The 19,292-nt window shown below is 39.6% G+C and overlaps 1 long non-coding RNA gene across 1 annotated transcript in view; it reads right to left on the bottom strand.

Annotated features, from left to right (window-relative positions):
• Window positions 1–19,292, bottom strand: part of LOC111747427 — a 264,308-nt gene that overhangs the window by 129,428 nt on the left and 115,588 nt on the right. The window contains exon 2 of the long non-coding RNA XR_002783525.1: window positions 14,897–14,949. This is a non-coding gene — a long non-coding RNA (uncharacterized LOC111747427). The remainder of the gene's footprint in view (window positions 1–14,896; window positions 14,950–19,292) is intronic.

Here is a 19,292-nt window from a genome sequence, read left to right on the forward strand (position 1 = left end):
AGGACAAAAATATCACAGCAAATAGAAGATAAGCTTCCACTGCATCATATTTATAGACTTGATGTAAAGTATTTCAGAGAGATAGATCACCAGGAAAAGGAAAATTGAATATGAATTTCTTTTCTCAAGAATACAATCTTCTGGGCACTGTTGAATTGTCACTCACTAAAAACCCCTAGCTAAAGAAAACGTTTTCAGGTCCCACTACTGAAATTGCTGAAACTAGTCTATTTTCAGTTGTATTTCTCTGGGTCTCCCAGAAAAAGTTCTTAAATGATCCTGGGGCCAGATGTGGTTAACATTTTGCCAGAAGCATTTAAGATTGTTTTGTTGTTTTGCTTATATTTTCAAATAATCTGCAACTGGGGATATGGACTACAGTAAATATTTTCCCCCAGAAACAAGCCTTTCTACCACTTGGGACTATTTTTATTAAATAATTCATGCACAACTAATCAATGAACAACTACAAATGATTATTTAGTAATTACATTTACCTCTGAGACAACCCATTAAGAAAATAAGAGCATTCACATTGTGATGACTATTTTTAACTCTGAAAATGTCAGTTGGGACAACCAATAGCACAAGCTATGCTGGTCCCCCTCCCTCGGGGCCCCCGGAGGTCAGATTCAGGCTCATGTTATGTTAAAGGTCAACACCTTTCTCACAATACAGTGAGGCTATGAAGACTCAAGAAAAGAGGGTCTTAATGCACTAAAACTTCAGAATAGGCTAGGTGAGTAGTAAGTTTTCAAAACAATAAAACTAGCTATATAAAACATATATTTGCTCATTAATTTAATGCATCTACTTTGCATTTCCTCCAAATCTAATATCAAAGTAATCAATTTGGGGGGCTCGACAGTAATGGACTATGTTGCTGGTTGTTCTCCATCCCCCCTCTACGACACTCCCAACCATACTCCACCTCTCCTGTTCCTGTGTCATCTATACTCCCTGGCTCTCTAGCTTCCTATTGGGTTTGATTAATGGGGGCACCAGCTAGAGATGGGAGGGTGGGAGGAGCTGTTTTCCCTATTCTCTCCCTGTTGCACTGCAGTGTCTGAAAACAGTTTTGCCCTTTCACAGCTCTGGCTTCTGTTGAGTGGCTCTTCCTCCATGATTACAACCCTCACTGGACTCCACTATTTGCTCTTTTTGTCCCTTTGGCCTGGGGATGGCAATGTCTTCTCTTTGCTGCTGGTCTTGGATGCTGGTCCACTCCTCGTTTGTTCCTATAACCCTGCCCACAGGTCGGCAATGGTCCCCTCGTTAACTCTCTTCAGTCAAACCCTCAGAGGTTGATTCTGTTTCCTGCCAAGATCCCAATGCAATCATGTTGCAAAATAAATACAGACATGCTTGTTTCCTGGCTTAGGATGGTTAGAATTTTTCTATAAATATAAAATTATTCCAAAAGAAGATCAGTATCTATGAAAAACATGCATGAACAAAACAAACCTGCACTGAGTTTTCTGTTTTGGCAAACAATATATTTAATGTTAAACTTAATGTTGAAAACAGCGAAATATAGCTAATATTCCTCCTAACATCTACTTCTTTTTTAAAAGGAGGGGGGAAAATCTCATCCATTGTCCCCACTATCAAAAACATCCATTGGGTAAACCCCAGGAAAGCCTAATTCTAAAGACGAGCGATTCTCCATAAGTCACATGGATGCTTCAGAAAGATGATCTTTTCCCCACTCTTCTTCTTTTGCAATTACAAAAAAAAAAAAAAAACATTTTCTAAATCTCTTTTCTTTGGTGCCCAGAATTTAATTCACTATACTGCAGAGAGGATAAAGATATTGCCTTTCAAAAACTAGAGCCAAGTAACAAAACAGGGGCGGGAAAAAGCACCATTTTATCCAAATCATACACGGTGGTATATGACACTCTTAAAATCCATTATCATTCTAAGACTGTATCTCAGATGGCACTTGTTTTTCTTCATCTGGATAATTATTTATTTAGCTAGAAGCCACAGTTCTCTTTATATCATTAACCCACCAAAAGAATATTTGTTGAATATGCAACAAGTTGATAAATTGTGCAGTTTCAAAGCTAAATGTAATGTTTTTATTGGATCCCCCTTTTTAATTAAGCCATGGGCTCCTAATAACATAGGAGCTGTGAATTAATAATCAGAGCACAAGTTTTAACTCAGGCACCATTAACTAATCAGGCTCTCTCCTGCATTTTGCTTTAACACAGAGCTGGTTATTCAACACCTCTCCAAAACCATTCTCCAGATCCATTCTCCACTCTTCTCTCCCTCCTCTGTGCCCAGAAACTGTATCTTCCCTTCCCTGCCCTCTGGCATTTTGTTCAGTTCCACCAATGGGAGGCGCCCGCAGGAGACTCAGTGTAGAGGAGATAAAGGCAGAGTCTGCCTCCCTCCGTGTCCTCTGCGCGCTGCAGTCTCCTAGTTCTGGCAGTGGCTGCTTCTCCATCTACACGGCCCTGACTACTGCTCACCTGGCTGGCTCTCGCGCTTCTTGCTCCAGCTGAAAGCAAGTAAAAGCTCTTCATTGCTGAAAGTTCCCGGTTGCCTTTATATCCCTTCTTTGTTCCTTTTGCCCTGCCTATACCTCTATAAACAGTACTTTTGCTAAGTTCTCTCTTGACTCCCCTAAAGTGTGCCTTCTGTCTCCTGCTGGGTCTCTAACTGATAGGAGCATAACATGGGATGAGAAGCACAAGGTCCCACCCAGAAGGACCTGGGGGCACATGGGAGATCCCACCAGGTACATGCTTCTTAGCCCTTGACAGGTGTGCCCAGGGTCTGTTTCTGCCTTTGGAAGAACGATGGATGTAGAATTCTAGTGTCTGAGAACCACATGGGAAGCTTTTTAAAAATGAACATTTGAAGAAAACTAAAAACCATCATAGATCCAAGGAAACTAAGGAGATATAACGAAATGCAATGTGATATCCTAGATCAAACAGAGAAAGGATGTTAGTGCCCAAACTGGTGAAATTCAAATAAAGTCTGTAGCTTAGTTAGTATTATTGCACCTATATTAATTTATTAATTTTGACAAATATGTTGTTTATGTAAGAAGTTAACATTAGGGGAAGCTAGGTGAAGGAAATATGGAAACTTTACTATCTTTGCAATTTTTCTATAAATATAAAATTATTCCAAAATAAAATGTTCATTAAAATAAAGATGAGCGGATTCCAAGACCTTGCGTCAGATCCCGTGAATAAGACTTCCAGGAGTAGATACTTACACAGGTGGTTTGAGAACCAAACCTTGAAAATCTCCCAAAGGACTTGGAAACTATGAGTTCTGGTTGAGATAAGGATGGAAAACAATTGTTTACTGATGCCAAATTACAGCATAATTACTTGACTACTTAAAGAAAAGAGCCAATTGAAGCTTTGTCAAAGTTCACCTCCTATTCCAATTAATTAGAATGATTCATCCCTCGACCAGTTGCTGCATTTAGTTTCTTGCATAAAAACACTTGAAGAGGTACAGGTAATTATAGAACCAAACAAAGAGAGTGACAGTACAGTCTTTGTACTTCCTCCCCATTCTGAAACCAAGGCTTTTGCAGTGCACATCCTTTTTCTTTTCTCCAATTTTGAGATTCAAAGAAGGCAGAGCCAGCCACACAGACTGACGGCCGAGTGTTTTTCTTCATCTTTTCCATGGTGGACATCCTATTTCTCTAAGTCGTATTTAAGCTCCCTGAAGGCAGGAGCTATATTTTCTGTTTCTTCTGTGTTTTTCTACAGCTCAGTTCACTGTTCTCCGCCCACGACTTTGATGGATGACAACACGCACTTCCCCATTATACCCATATCTCTGCTTATTAATTTTAGATAGAATTCTTATATTTAACATTTTCTATGCCATCGGAATGCATAAGAAGGGGGTAGGTAGAGTGAAATGTTGGCACTGTTACTACTTGTTTATTAACAAAAATGTTAATCGATCACCTACTCTGTAGCAGGCACTATTCTAGGCACTAGGGCTCTAACGGTGAATAAAATAATCTCCACCTTCAGGGAGCTTAAAATCAAATCAGGGAGACAGACGACTAAGCAGCTGATTACCCAACAAGCTGTAGGTTCTCCCTTCCCAACCTCGCACTTTGCCCATCGCGGCAGGGCAACTCGAGTCTGATTTTGAATTTCACAAAAGAGTTGGAAGAGTACACTCTAATTCCAGGTCCATTTCCTGATAAGAATTGATTTTGAAGAAGGCATATTCTTTCTGATCCTCAAACATCTCATTCAAAAAAAAAAAAAGAAAGAAAGAAAGGAATTTAAAAAATAAAATTTGCCTCTCTGCCTTAAGGCAGTTGTTACAACAATCGATGTAAAAGTGCTTTGAACACTACAAAGTGTTATACATATGTCGAGCAATAGAAATTGTATGACTTAAATAGTCCCTGCCTACTAACTCTAAAGCAAAAAGCTAGAGGTTCGGTGGCCTTGCCCATTAGGCAGGAATTTCAGACAATAACATTTTACAAAAAGCAATCCTTTCAAAGATCTAAGCCCTGTTGCTTTGGAGTTAGCAATGAGTGGGAATTAGATTAACATCAAAGAACTGTTTGGGGAGAAGTTGCCTATGAAGAAGGCGGGCCTGCCATTTTATTCACAGTAGACCCATTTTTGCTTCATTCTCCCTGAATAAACAGGAGAGCTCTGTTACTTCAACTCTTTTGTGAAATTCAAAGTGATTTCTTAGCCCAAGTCGTTCACATTTCTATTTTATTCAAAAAGAAGCTTCCAGATCAGAGATGAAAGGACAGCTGTTACCAGTCAGTGCTAGAGCATATAAACCTATGAGCAGTTTTCAGCAAATATCTTATAAAAGATAATACTTGAGAAAAGTTTTGAAGATCAGATTTTCTGTTTCAGATAAATGTAGTGTCTATTCTTAGTTTCTAAAGCAGAAAATGTTCTGTTGGAGCAGTTTACCATCCTTCTGTCTGGAGAAGTCAATGAGCTTCTAAGGGCTCTCTTAGGGTGCCATGGTAACCACATGATTCTGGTCCAGTCTGTGTGTCTAGGGTACAGCTTAGGGAACTTTAAGATGCTATCTAAAGAAATACGTATCGGAGACACTGCTGGTATGTTTGAACTGAAGGTCGACATGTTTTCTTCAGGCGCGCGCGCGCACACACACACACACACACACACACACACACACACACACGCAGGCGTCTAGTGTGTCCCAGCACTGGGCCAGCACTCGAGTGACCAAGTGACCATAAGACGCCATCGCCAAGAGCTCCCAGTGGGTGTGGTGCCCAGGGAGCAGCAAGTTAATCATAAAATATATAAAAATATATAGGAATGATATAGTAAAGTTTTAGCTTTTATTCCAAAATTAAAATTTCATTCTGTAGTTTTTGCTCTGACTTCAATTGTGGAAGTCTTTCATGAAGTTTATTTCAGCTAAATATAAACCTGAGAAAAATTTTGAATGTTGAGCAGAGAAACAGTAATAGGATCAGAAAGAAGCTTAAGGTGCTCATTTGGGCCTTCAAATGCACTTAGCCTGAAAAAATCATAAAGAGAGAAAGGAAAACTATTGGCATATGGAGAGGAACAGCATTTTGGCTTCACTGGTAAGGCTAAATCGCATCCAAAAGTGGGACTCTCTAAAGTCTCCCCAGACTATCTCCCTAGAGATAAAATTGCCCTTCACTCAAAAGTAATAAACAAACATCAGATTATGGAGGCTTCCTCTTCCCCATAGAGTGTGTGCACGTTTACACCATCACCAGGTTACACTGTGGCGCTCACCACATACAAGAGCCAATGAGCACCTCAGTTATTTCTATATATGTGGAAGAAATTTGATCATGGCCCCCAAAATGATCTTCAAAAAGCCCACAAATATTGTCTTTAGGAAATATTTAGGAAGCACGTGCTGTGAGCATCACACTAAACCAGAGGCTGAAGGAAACACAAAGGAAATATCGAGCCTGGCCCCTGTTTACCCTTCAGTTGAGGAGACAAGTACACCCGCAGGAAGAGGTCAGGTAGCATTTCGTTCTGCCTCTCACCTCTTCCTCACTCTTCATTTCTTTGTTGACCTCACAGAGATCTCCCGTCTCCGGCCTCCACCCGCCCACCATGTCCAGTAACCACCTCCATCTTCATGACAGCTCCACATGCACAACACACCTTGGCTTCCCTTCCTTCTGGGCCCAAACTGAGATGCTTGTGGTCTGTCCAAGGAACCTTCAATATCTTTGTCCTTTTGTCTTTGCAACCCTGAATAGTCCTGTATTCTGTGTTCTCTGTTCTAACAGTGAGCACTCCTGGAGAAAAATCACATAACCTTGTATGCCTTCAAGGAGGCCATGAAGAAAGGACCACTAGAGAATGCTGATTTTCCAATTCGAATATAAGTTCCTTGAGGGTGGGGACTTTGTTAAGCCGGAGGGCACCCCAGCAGACTCAATAAATCCTTTTCGCAATTAATTAATGCCTAAACAAGAAGTTAGAAAAGAAGGATCCATACTCATTCAACAAAATAAACTGATATTTTTTAAAACTTTCACTCATAGTTTATGTATAATTAATCACAACTATTCCAAATAAAGCATTCAAAAAAAAATAGCCTTAGAAAGAAGTGACTCTTAAAAAGCAGCTGGTAAAAGTTATTCTGTGAACTCCAGAGTAGTAAAACTCTTCAAACTTATTTTATAACTCAGAATATTTTATAACTTAAAATCATTCTTCCTGTTAACTAAAGCAATGTAGTGAGATCTCACTATACTGTGTGGCAAACCACCTCTAAAAAGTATCACCAAATGGGAGCCATCCTCAACTGTGTTTCTCCCAGGGAAAAATAAAAGAGTCTGGATGTTAGCCAGAGAGGCAGATAGCAAAGGAATCCAGAAATATTTCGAGAGAAGAAAACATCCTATCAGGTCAATAGCCACTGTGAGGTGTAACGTTGCAGTGGGATGTTGCTGCCTGGACAGGGACCCGAATAGAGTCTTGGGTATTTAGAGCACACAATGGGAATACAGAACACTCTTCCTCACAACAGTGGCAAACCTGTCTCAGAGTTGAGGGGGGGCCACCGTCCTGGCCGAAATCCTCATACTCGTGTGGCAAGAATAAACTCAAATGCCACCTAATTCTCCTACAAATGTAATAACATCTGACAAGAGGATGATTGGACAGCACGAGATGTCATTTCCTCTAATTAAGGAACACTCAAGAAAAACCAAAATAGCCACAAAGCACTGTCAGCAAAGCAATCAGCAGCAACAATCAGCTGTCAGCTCACAGTCCTAAGCTGAGCCTCGCGTAGAGAGCAGAGCTGGTTGTTATGGGTTTCCAAATCACTGTGACAGCAGGAGTCCAGGATGACAGGCAGAGCAGAGAAGCCAGAGCCTGCGGCACACCAATGGCACTAAACCCCTTCGGGCGAGGGGACTTGCAGCAGTTGGTTTGTTTCTTTGTTTCTGTGTGGTAATGTAGGGGGACCCTGTGAAGAATCCTATAGCGAGCTTCCCAAGAAGACAGACGTCTACTGACTGCAGCTCATGTCATTTATTCACCCTGAATCACCCTTCTCTCTACCTGGAAAATTCTATCCGCTCTTTAAAATATATGATCAGTTAGTCTCCAATTCCTTTGTGAAGGTTTCACAACTTCAACACATATGAATTCTCCCTTTTCTCAACTCCCAGAACAGATAACCACCTATATTACAAGGGCATTAACAATAGGAGTTGGGGAAAATATACAAAGAAACAAACAACACAATTGTCGCAATATATAACAATATGTAATAAGATAGTGAGAGAGAGAGAGAGAGAGAGAGAGAGAGATGTGTTTACGACAGTTGTTGGGAGGAGCATTATTCTTCTTCCCAGCATTCCTGCCTGGGCACATAAAACTGTTTATCTTCTTAAAGCTATTGAAAGGTGACTTCTATCCTTCAGTACATGCCTTCGCTCCTCAAGGGAGTAACTTCTTGAATTGTTTAGACTGAGTAAGGGAAAGTACATGGAGGTAGGTCTGGGCACTTCCCTTCCCTCTATATCTGGCCTCAGCAGCATGTATTTTTCTTTTCCTTGAAAGAAGATTTCAGCAATAAAAATAATAGAAGGCTTGATTATAGCTCATCTTGCCCATAATTTGAGCTCATTCTCCGATGCAGGACCATTGGGAATAAAGCTGATATTTAGCTCCCTGTCTGTTTGATGTCTGCATTTAGTTCTCCATCCACAGCAAACCCAGCCCTGACTTTTTTTGCAACAGCAATATGCACAACTCAGAGCTACATTATCCAGCTTCCCTTGCAGCTAAGGGTGATCATTGAGACTAAAGCAGAATTCACTGGCCCCAGGAAACCAGGACAGCTTTTTACCTAGACTGACTCAGCTGGTCAACATGACCTTGTGCCCTTCTCTGTCTATCTGCTTGGAACACATACTGGATGGTCCTACGTTGAACAAGATATGTTAAAACAATTTAATGATACTGCCAGAACTCTTGGACTTACTGTCTCTCACCAAGCGGGTGGTTGGGCGAGATTCAAAATACCTGGGTATAAAAAACAAAAGGAAAGCAGGTCTTATAATCCAGCAACTGTGTGTGGCATTTTTTATGATACCAAAGGAAAGAGGACAACTTAAGAATTGGGATGAATGTAAAATTAACTGTTATAGAAAAAAAAAAAAAGAAAACTAGAATTCTGGCAGCACAGTCCCATTACTGCATCACAAGATATTCGAAGTTGAGAAGATTAAAAAATTGAAGGTCTCTTGGCAAGAATCTTGACAGAGGGATAGGTTCTCACTAGCACCCTTTGGGCCAGGTTTTGAAGCATCAATAGAAGGTTCATGTAGGAACCTGTTGCTTGAGCTAAAACAAGGTGGAGAGGAAAATAAAATTGCCCCTTAGGAGGCAGGCTTCACAGATCGAAGACATTCTTTTTTAAGAGGAAGCAACAGGAAAATTTCTGCTACAAGAAAGAGTTAAAGTTTTTGAGTGCTAGAAACACAAAAATCAAAGACAAATTTGACAATAAGAAGCTTTAAATATATACATCATTGATAATTGTTCGAATAAATTCAATAATTTAACTAAAATATGCATTTTAATGTCTTAATTTTGTGCACTATATGCCAGTTTATTCTTAAAGGAGGGTTACCTTCACAATATTTTGACTTTGAAAGATTTTAATCTCATTATTAAAAGCACAGTTGGCTAAAAAAGAAAGAAAGAAAGGAAGAAACAGTGATTACGTAAAACATTACTTCTCAAAGATTCAAGTGCAAAAGAATCCCTCAGAGACCTTGTTAAAATATGAGTTCTGATTCATCAGGTCTGGGGGGGGACCTGGAACTCTGCATTTCTAACAAGCTCTCGGGTGAAGCTGATGCTGCTGGGCCCCCAACCACTCTTGAAGTAGCAAGATATAGACTTTAAACATACCTAAGCTGAAAGGTGAGGTGACTACTCTCAAGATGTCTGGGGAATCATTAAGATCTGTCTGGAACTATGATGATGCATCCCTTGACCCCACAGACATCTGGAGTTCTTTAGGATCTTTCATTTTACACCCCTTTTCTGAGAAGCTGAACAGAGTGTCTGTTATGCTGTCTTTTTCTCGTCTTCTTTTCATTGGTCTCTCTTTCCCAGCTCCGTCTCACGAAGGCAATTACAGTAGCGGAAGGCAATTTTCCTCTTTCTCTTACCCAAAGCCTCCGAATGAAGTTACCTATTGTGCTACTCCTGCCACTGCAGGCAGGTATGTCCTGAGAAGGAAAAAAAGAGTAATTCTGAGTGCGGCCAAGCCGAGAGAGGAAGAAAATTTAAGTCCTCTCAGCTTCCCCATTAAGTTCTGAATTGTGGCTTTATTGCCTTCTTTTGACTCAACTTTCATCTATTTCTGACCAGTGTTTTTATTTACAATCACACTTTTCCTTTAATACCATGTCTCCTAAAAAGCTGCAACACAGTTCCGCACTGTGAAAGATGACGTGAGTGGAGCCATATTGCAGAGAGCCTGAGCAGCCATTTCAGAGAAACTGCCATGCCCATCTTGTTTTCTTTATTTTCTGAATTGGTCAAACCACCAACACTCCAAAAAATCAGTAAGAATGAGAATATCCTGTTCGTAAGGACTGATGAAATTGGTCTTTGCCAATGACTGAATTGCTAACCAATCTATGAAGTACAAAGCTAGCCTTTTGCCTGATGACTAAAAATCTAGCCAATCTATCAAGTACAAATCTAACTTTATTTCATTTAGCACCAATGAACTCTTCTTTAATACAACTCATCTCATCTTCCTCTCTTTTGTCCCCAGAAAATTCCAGAGCGCCTCTTCTACTGGGGGGGGGGAGGTGGGGACACTATGGGGCTTCTACCTGAATTTGTATTTCCCAATTTGCAATTCCTTTGGTTCTAAACAAATGATTTTTGTTCAATTATTGCCTCCTAGGTTTTAGGTTAACACCAACCACTTAAGGTACAGAAGGCCATAGAGAATATCATTTCCATCCTAACAATGAGAAAGGCTGCATAATCAACGAAATCATAAGTTGTGATGAGCTCATCGGAGAGCTAAGGTTACAAGACAATCATTGAACTAATTTAGAGAATGACATGGTCCTCCAAAGAGAAACAGGACACACAAACTGTCACCTTTGACAGAGCACAGTAGAACGAGATGGTCACCATAAAAGCAAGTAAGAAGAAGATAGTTGAAATTTTAATGAATTCATAAAGGGCAAGTGTGGGCGAACATGATAGTATAGAATTCCTGGGAGCCTCTCTCGAGCTTTTCTTCCACAGGTCTCCAACAGGTGTTTGTGAAAAGGATCATGGGCAAGGTCAGAGACTGAAGAGTGGAGGTGGGACATAGGCAAGAAACTCCACCCACTATCCAGAATGCTGTTTCACATTAAGCAAAAGCTTTAAACCACTGGAAGAAGAGGAGAAAACCTTCCCACTTCCAAGATCTAAGCAAAGATCCACTGATTCTTGGGAAGGGTAGAAGCAAAAGCTATCTGCCCTGATGGAAGGACAAGAAACTCTCGGGCCCAGAATCCTGCACTGACACAAAGAAGAGCTCTGCTACCACCGAGGGAGGGTAGGAAACTCTTTCCCACTCAAGACAGGCACAGATACAAGGCAGAGATGACCTGCCATGAAGAGGAGCAGGAACATGGGCAAAAGCCCCAATCCTAAGGCCTAGACCCACAAGGCCCCCTGAGACTGAGGCTGGACCATGAGAACTGAGAATCTCACCACCATGGCCACAGCTTTGCACTGAGCAATGAACAAGAACGGTCTAATGCTAGCAGAGGAGCACAAACACAGAGAGAGAAGCCCTCGGGCGAGCAGGTGTGGAGGATTTGCTAAAAGCTGAAGATGGAATTTGGACAGTGAGAAAAACTCTCTGGCCCACCAGGCCACACTGTACATGTGGTAACTACCGGTCACCACTGGAAAGCTCTGGAGCCTGGTGGGCTGAAATTAACTAACAAAATTGACTCAATCCCTCTCACATCAACAGACTTAGAAAAGAAGGGTGCCCATTTCTGAGTAGCAATATTATTTACTTTATTATCTATGGCTCTTCTACTAACAACGTCGAACATTCTATCAAAATTATGAGACATTCAAAAAAAAAAAGGAAAAACAACCCATTGTTAAGAAAAAGAAACCAACAGAACTGAACAGAAATGATCCAGATATTGGAACACTCATATGGAGACTTTCAAATAGCTATTATTAATACATAAAAGTCTCACATGGAAAAGAAGAATGGAATTTAGAAAAAGATGGAGAATTTCAGTAGAGAAGTAAAAACTATAGGACAGAATTAAATAGAAATCTTAGAAATAAAAATGTAATATCAAAAGTGAAGAATTCCTTTAATAGGCTGATGAGGAAACAGGACAGTTAAAAAAAAAAAAAAGAATAAGTAAACTTAAAAATAGGCCTATAGAAATTATCCAGAGAGACAGGAGTATTTTCTTAAAGTATCCAAGAGATGTAGAACCATATCGAACAGCATAATATGCATGTAATTATAGTACCAGAAGGAGGAGAGAAATAGAAAGGTGCCAAGGTAATTAAAAGGGGAAAGACTAGCTTTTCAACATAAGGTGCTGGAAAATTTGGATGTCCATATAAAAAATGGAACCTTGACCCTTACCTCACACCAGATACAAAAATTACCTCAAAATGTATCATATAACTAAACGTAAAACTTAATACTATAAAATTTCTAGAAAAAAACAAGAACATCTTTGTATTTTTAGTTTTATCAAGGATCTTTTAGAACACAAAACTGCTATCCATAGAAGAAAAAAAATCAATAAACTGAACATCATGAAAAGTAAAAACTGCTCTTTAAATGACACTTCTAAGAGTATTAAAAAACAAGCCAGACTTGGAAAAGCTACTTGCAAAGCATACATTTAATAAAAGGTTTTTACCCAGAATACATTCTATTATAGCACAATAATAGAAATATAGATAACTTAATTTTTAAAATGAGTGAATGATTTGAACAGACTTTTTACCAAAGAAGATTTGTAAATGGCACAGAAGCACATGAAAGAATATTCAATGTCATTAATCATTAGAAAAATGATAGTTAAAGCTATAGAGAGATAACACTACACCAATTCAAATTGCTAAAATTACAGAGACTGATGATACCAAAAATTACATATGTAGCTGATTGGAATGCAAAATGGCTCAGTCATTTGGAAACAGCTGGAGGGATTTTTTAAAATAATGTCAAATAAAAATGTACTTGCTATATTTACCGTGAGAAATTAAAACACACATCCATACAAACACCTATTAATGAATGATTATAGTAGCTTTATTCATGATAGCCCCCAAACTGTAAATAACCCACATGTTCATCAATTGGTAAATGGATAAACAAATTGTGGTATATCCGCACAATGGAATTCTACATACCAACAAAAAAGAGCAAACTACTGGTACTAGCGACAACACAAATGAATCTCAAAAACTATGCTATGTGAAAGAAGTCTGAAACAAAAGGCTACAGACTATATTACTCCACTGATATATTCTAAAAAAAAAAATCTAAGGACAGAGATCAGATCAGCGATTGCCAAGGGTTGGAGGCAGAAGTAGATTTGCTGCAAAGGAGCACTCTTTCAGGTGTTGATATGCTCTGCATCCTGACTGTGGTTACATGACTACATAATGTTCATCACGACTTATCAAACCATGAATTTCAAGAGAGTAAATTTTACTGTGTGCTAATTATACCTCAGTAAACTGAGCCAAAATAAATAAATAGACAAATAGTGCTATGGCAAAAGGAGGGTGATTGGTCAAGTGAATATCCACATGGAAAAAAACAATCTCGACTCTACTCTAAACCATACAGCATACAACCAGTTCCAGATGTCCTGTAGGTCATAATGTAAAATAACACAGCTTTCAGAAGAAAACATAAAACTTCTTTGTGATCTTGAAATAAAGCCAAGATTTCTTAAATAGGAAACCATAGTATTAACTACAGAGGAAAAAATAGATAATTTACATTATTTTAAAGGAATTTATGTTCATAAAAAGAAAGTAAAAATGTAGACCACAGGATAAAAAATTATACATATCCTACCGAGGCCTCAAATTAAAAATATATAGTATTAAAAGTGTCTATAACTCAATAAGAAAGACAATTCAATAAACCAACCCAATTTTTTTTTTCAAAAGACTTGAATAAACACTTCACTTTTTCTTTTAAGACTTGAAAGGTCTTTTCACAAAACAAGATATGCAAATGGTCAATTAACATAGGAAAAAGTGCCCAACTTCATTACCCTATGGGAAATACAAATTAAAACTGCAATATGATCTTATTGCACACCCACCAGTAGAGCGGAAATGAAAAAAATCAAACAAAAACAGAAAACACCTAGTATTGGAAAGGATATGGAGAAATCAGAACCTTCTTACATTCCTGGTTGCCACGTAAATTTTTAAATCAATACAACCATTTTAGACAACTGATAATATCTGCTAAAGTTGAACATATACCAACCCCGTGACCCCAAAACTCTCCTCCTACACACATATCCAACAGAAATGTGTATATGTAACGAAAAATAAAACTTATGAAAACTGACTCAAGAAGATATAAGAAACCTAAATAAGTCAGAAATTAAATCAGTAGGTAAAAAAAATCTTCCTTGGAAGAAAACACCAGGCCCAAACTGCTTTACTCTTATATTCCACCATAACATTTAAGTAGCAAGAAATTCAAATATTTCGAAAACAATTCCTGACAAGGAAAATCCCAGAAAGAAAAATTTTATCCAATCGCAAGACTAAAACTTAGCAAACTAAGTCTAGCAAAATATAGGAAAGATAACGCATCATGATTAAGTTGGTTTTATCTCGGCAAGGTAGCTTAACATTAGAAATACAATTCATGTAAATTACCATGAACAGAGGAAGGATAAAAACAATTGGATCATCTCAGAGAAAAGCATTCAATGAAATTAACATCGAGTGAACTAATTTACTTTTAGCAAACTAGAAATAGAGGAGAATTTCTTAATCTGGTATAGATTATTAGTAAAGTACCTTCATCAAATGATGTACCAGAATTGATTTGATACAAATTTCCTACCATTGGATATTTAGATTCTCTCTTCTTTGTTTTGTTTGGCTATTATACTTCACTCTGTGATGAACATCTTTGTGCATGGATCAAGCTGCCTAACCTCTCTGCACCTCAATTTCCTCACATACAAAATGGAAATAAAATAACACATAACTTACAAGGCTATTGCAAAGATTAAATAAGATGTTGGAATTAGGTCTTAGAGAGTCTTGGGAGAAAAGCGTTGTTTTGTAACTCTGAGGAAAATGTTGTTTGTATTTACCTGGTGGCAGATCTCTCAAAGCACACTGCAGACTCAAGTCAGAAGAAGTCACTCTGTCAAAAAATAAAAAAGTTATTGTCTTAGGTTATCAGGAGCTAAGCATATAATATCAGAGGGACGCAATCAGTAATGAAGACTATTGCTTGCTCTAGGATTCCTTTGCATCATTTGATATCTTCTGCCCGTTCAGCACCCATCTCTCTAATCAGGTGAGAATGACTACTGCTATGCTCCTTTCATCTGCCCTTGACCTACAGCACTCCATTTTGCACAGCAGCCAGAATGATGATTCTAAAATCTGAGCATGACACATCACACCCCTCCTAAAACTCCTTCCACGACTTCCTCTTACCCTTGATATAAAGGCCAAGCCTTACCGTGACTTTTAAGGTCCTTCGACATCTGATGCCCACCTACTTCTCCAGCCTTGTTTCTCATCTCTGTACCACTGTCTGTGCTCCAGCTCCTCACTCCTCGCCACTTCCAGCTTTCATACACACTGCTCCTTCTGCCAGGACTACCTTCCCCTTCCCCACTCACCTTCACCTGACTAATTCCTGTCTGTCCTTTCATTCTCCTCTTAAGAGTCCCTTCTTCAGTCAGGCTGTCTGCTCCCCTTGACCATCTTAACCTCCCCTATTTATACTTCCGAAGAAGCCTTCACATCTTCTTTTGCCACATCATACATACAACTACTTGTTCAATATATCTTGTCTTCCTTGTGAGCCCAAGGATTATGTCTGTTTTGTTCAGAGCTATATTTTCATGCCTAGCCCAGCACTGATCTCATAGTAGATGCCTAATAAATGCTTATTGAGTAAAAGAATTAGTAAACTCATCCCTCAGTCCTCAGCTTTCCAACTCATCTTTTGATTCATACTAATAATTTAATAAACTTTCTACTTCACTACCATATTTCATTGATTGTTGGATTCACTGATTGTAAGAGATGATGCTATTTTATATAACAATAAAAAGGAAAAAGTGGCTGCAAATTAAACTGTCATACAAAACTAAGATTTAGAATTTTTATTTTATACTTATTGAAAGAGCTCTATTAGATTTATTTAGATATAGATTTTTGTTACATTCGTAAAAAAGAAAAATACAAAATACATTGGTTAGGTATTACAATTTCTTTTTGTTTACAAATAACATTCAGAACCCACTCTCCTGAGTCACGTTTGCCACAGGGTCCAATGACTGCGATTTTCCATACAATATCGTCCCCTGTGCCACCAAGAGCTTTAGTGATACAGCATTTCTTAAGAGTGCTCAAGTTTTATATTTGGGATTTTCTTCTAAGCTTCAGATACCTTTCCACAAGTGTTGATGTTGGCAAGAAAATCTTACTAAGTGTCAGATTTCAGTCAACACCTAGGAATCACATTCCTCAGACGGTCATCAACTGGATCTCTGACTGAAACAATAGCAGTCTCAGTTGTGCAGTCATGCAACCCAAACTACCAAGTTCACACACATGCAGGCCATGCAACTACAGCACAACTACCACCGGACCGATTGCAATAGAAGATCCTTCCAGTTGTATGACACATCTGGTATCAGAGTATTAAAATGTGAGAAAAATGAAACATGTCTTAGAGTTAATGAACACAAGAGGTCAAGAGACACTCTTCAGAGAACTTAGGAAAGTTAATAAAAGGAAGAAGGCAAATTCAAAATTCATTCTCTCTCTCTCTCACACACACACACACACACACACACACTCATTCACTTATACATGGTCAGAGGCGTGACTAGAAACTGACTCCTCACGTGTTGGAGTGGGGCGGTGGGTGTACAAGGCACTGGCTGAGAGGAGGGTAGGGGGTGAATTCACACTTGTCCAGCCGAGCCTTGGCACAGGTGCTTCCACTCTGCAGGAAGAAGGTGCTTCCTGACTTTCCGCTAGCCCAGCCGTGCCCCCACCACCCCCACAGACACTGTCCCCAGAGCGACTCCTCTCCCTAACTATTTTTTGACCTATTAAAATACGCATTTTGCTTCTTCTTTTTTGAGATTTGCCTTCTTAATAAACTTTTAACTGTATAATACATGTCGTTAACTACTACACACTGTTGCACAGTGGATCTCTGGGACTTTCTCATCTAGCATAACTGCAACATTACACCCACTGAATAAAGATCCTCACACCCCCAGTAACTAGCAACCATTTTTGCTTCTGTGAGTTTGACCACTTTAGATACCATATTCAAGTGAAATCAGGCAGCATTGGCTTAATTCACTCAGCATAACATCTCCAAGATTCATCCACATTATTGAATATCACAGGATTACTTTCTTTTTTAAGGTTAATAGTCCATGATATGTACATACCATATAAAATACCACTTTTAAGGACACAGTTTTTAAATAATCAGAAGTTTTTAGAAATGTGTCATCACATTAAAGCATTCCAAGGCCTCGAGGTCTCAGCCTGTGAATACACAACCATGGCTGGGAAAAGGAAGAGGAAACAACGTCACTGGAAAAGCCAGAGGGCCTCTCTGTGCCTCATGGTCCTCATCTCTAAAATGGTCATGTAGGATTCGATGATGTATCACGTAAGGTCCCAACAAGAAAGAGATTACACACTCAAATGGGAGTTTTTATGAAGGGAGTTGTTAACAAGGTGTGGACCGGGTTAAGGAGACCACCTATAAGACGGTGAAGTGGGCGTCTCCTATTGGCCAAGTCCAAACAGAAGCCTGAGGTCGGATAAGCCCGTTGATGTGGCCCATGGAGACTAGTCTCCCAGGACACAGAACAGTGTGGAGAAGTGGGGAATGGGTCTGGAAGGACAGAGAATGTCCAGCACAGATCATCCCTGAGGACCCACAGAGCTCCAATAGTCCATGACCATTTTGGTTCAAAATTAAGCTATGCTACAATAAGAAAAAAATTCTGTTTATGCCAAAGGTTTGAGAAAAATCTGCCAGGATGCAGTTTCTCATCATCCCGTGAGCTAAGCTCATAGCTGCACTTGTTTGCTGCTCTTGGACACAGTGCAGGCTGAGAACATTACACTGAAGTCCCTGTTTTTCTTTAACTGAGCTCTTACAAAGGCAGTGGGTTTTGAGCTAGTAATTGATGTTTCTCCCTTCTCGTCTTATCCCCCGAGACCCTTTCCTTTTCCAGAAGGTGGACCCTTCCGTGTCCACTGCCTCACAGAAGAGATGTTACAGATGGAGCAAAGGAAAGCCTTTTTTGGCTTTTTAAACCCAACCACTTAGAGACTCAGAAAACAGACAACCTGACGAGCCAGAGCAATGCTTTGCTCCCCCTGATATCCCACCCCAGACCAGAATGATGATTTCGTGTTGGAGGAAAGTATGAAGAGAAAGCTGGGACTGAGTAGACATTGTGATTCCTGAGAAAGGGCTCCCGAACCCCTCCCCACCAAGCTGACACAGTAACTGATAAGCACCACATGAGTCCTTTTCCTCACAGATCATTTTCAAAATGCCCATCCTTTCCCTGGACGGAGCCATGCTCCAAGTACCACGTTGCCCACCACACACCCAGCCTCCGGTGGCATGGAAGGCGCACAGGAATTCAGGAGTCATAAGGGAGTTCAGTCCTAGGACGGAGGTGTGAGATTTTGAATTTCAAGAATCCTTTTGAAAATTTCACTTTGATAAATGCTTCTAAGGAATTTCCTAGTAGCACCCACTCTAAAGACCTAGGTAATGTGCTGACCAGTTTCTAGCATCTGTCCTGTCCTGAATTTAGGGACGATGCTGTAGCTGTTATGCAGACATCCAAGTGGGCAGCACTGGCTATGAGAGAGTTGTCACACTCTGTCATGAAAGCTCTCTCAAATGGGTTAGAACAAAAGCCCATCTGGAACAAAACAAAAATAAGTTTTGCAAATAAAACATGTCTTTTCTTCTTTCAAAGGAGTTAGATTATTTCCAAAAGCCGTTATAAAGTGAAGGAAGACTAACTTCTGACAAATAAGCTAGAAGGAGGAAGGAGGCTGCCTTCCTGCCCATCCTGAGGGAGGAGTCCAGCTGGGCCGGAGAGTTCAGGGATTAGCTGGACAACTGTGGCCAAATTGCTTAACCTCTCTGTGCCTTATTTTTTCTCATTTGCAAAAATGCCAGAGATTTGGATTAAGATAATTATCGAGACCCTTCCCACTCTAAGAACAGATGATTTTCAGGCCTGGAAAGAGACTTTTCGGCTCAGAGTCCAAGAATTTGCCATTGAAAAAAGGAAGCAAAGAAAGAACTGCCATTATCAGTCAACAAGGCTACAGTCTGACAAATAACAGAAAAGAAGTGCTCTGCAGATCCTGTCATCCTGGCGCCTTGACGCGTCATAGCTGTAGTCCTGTCTCACATGATACCATACAAATGGGCCATTCCATGCATCTCGAGAATGCCCCACCATA

Source organism: Pteropus vampyrus, unplaced genomic scaffold (genome assembly GCF_000151845.1).
Source record: "Pteropus vampyrus isolate Shadow unplaced genomic scaffold, Pvam_2.0 Scaffold222, whole genome shotgun sequence".
In the NCBI taxonomy this organism is placed as follows: domain Eukaryota; kingdom Metazoa; phylum Chordata; class Mammalia; order Chiroptera; family Pteropodidae; genus Pteropus; species Pteropus vampyrus.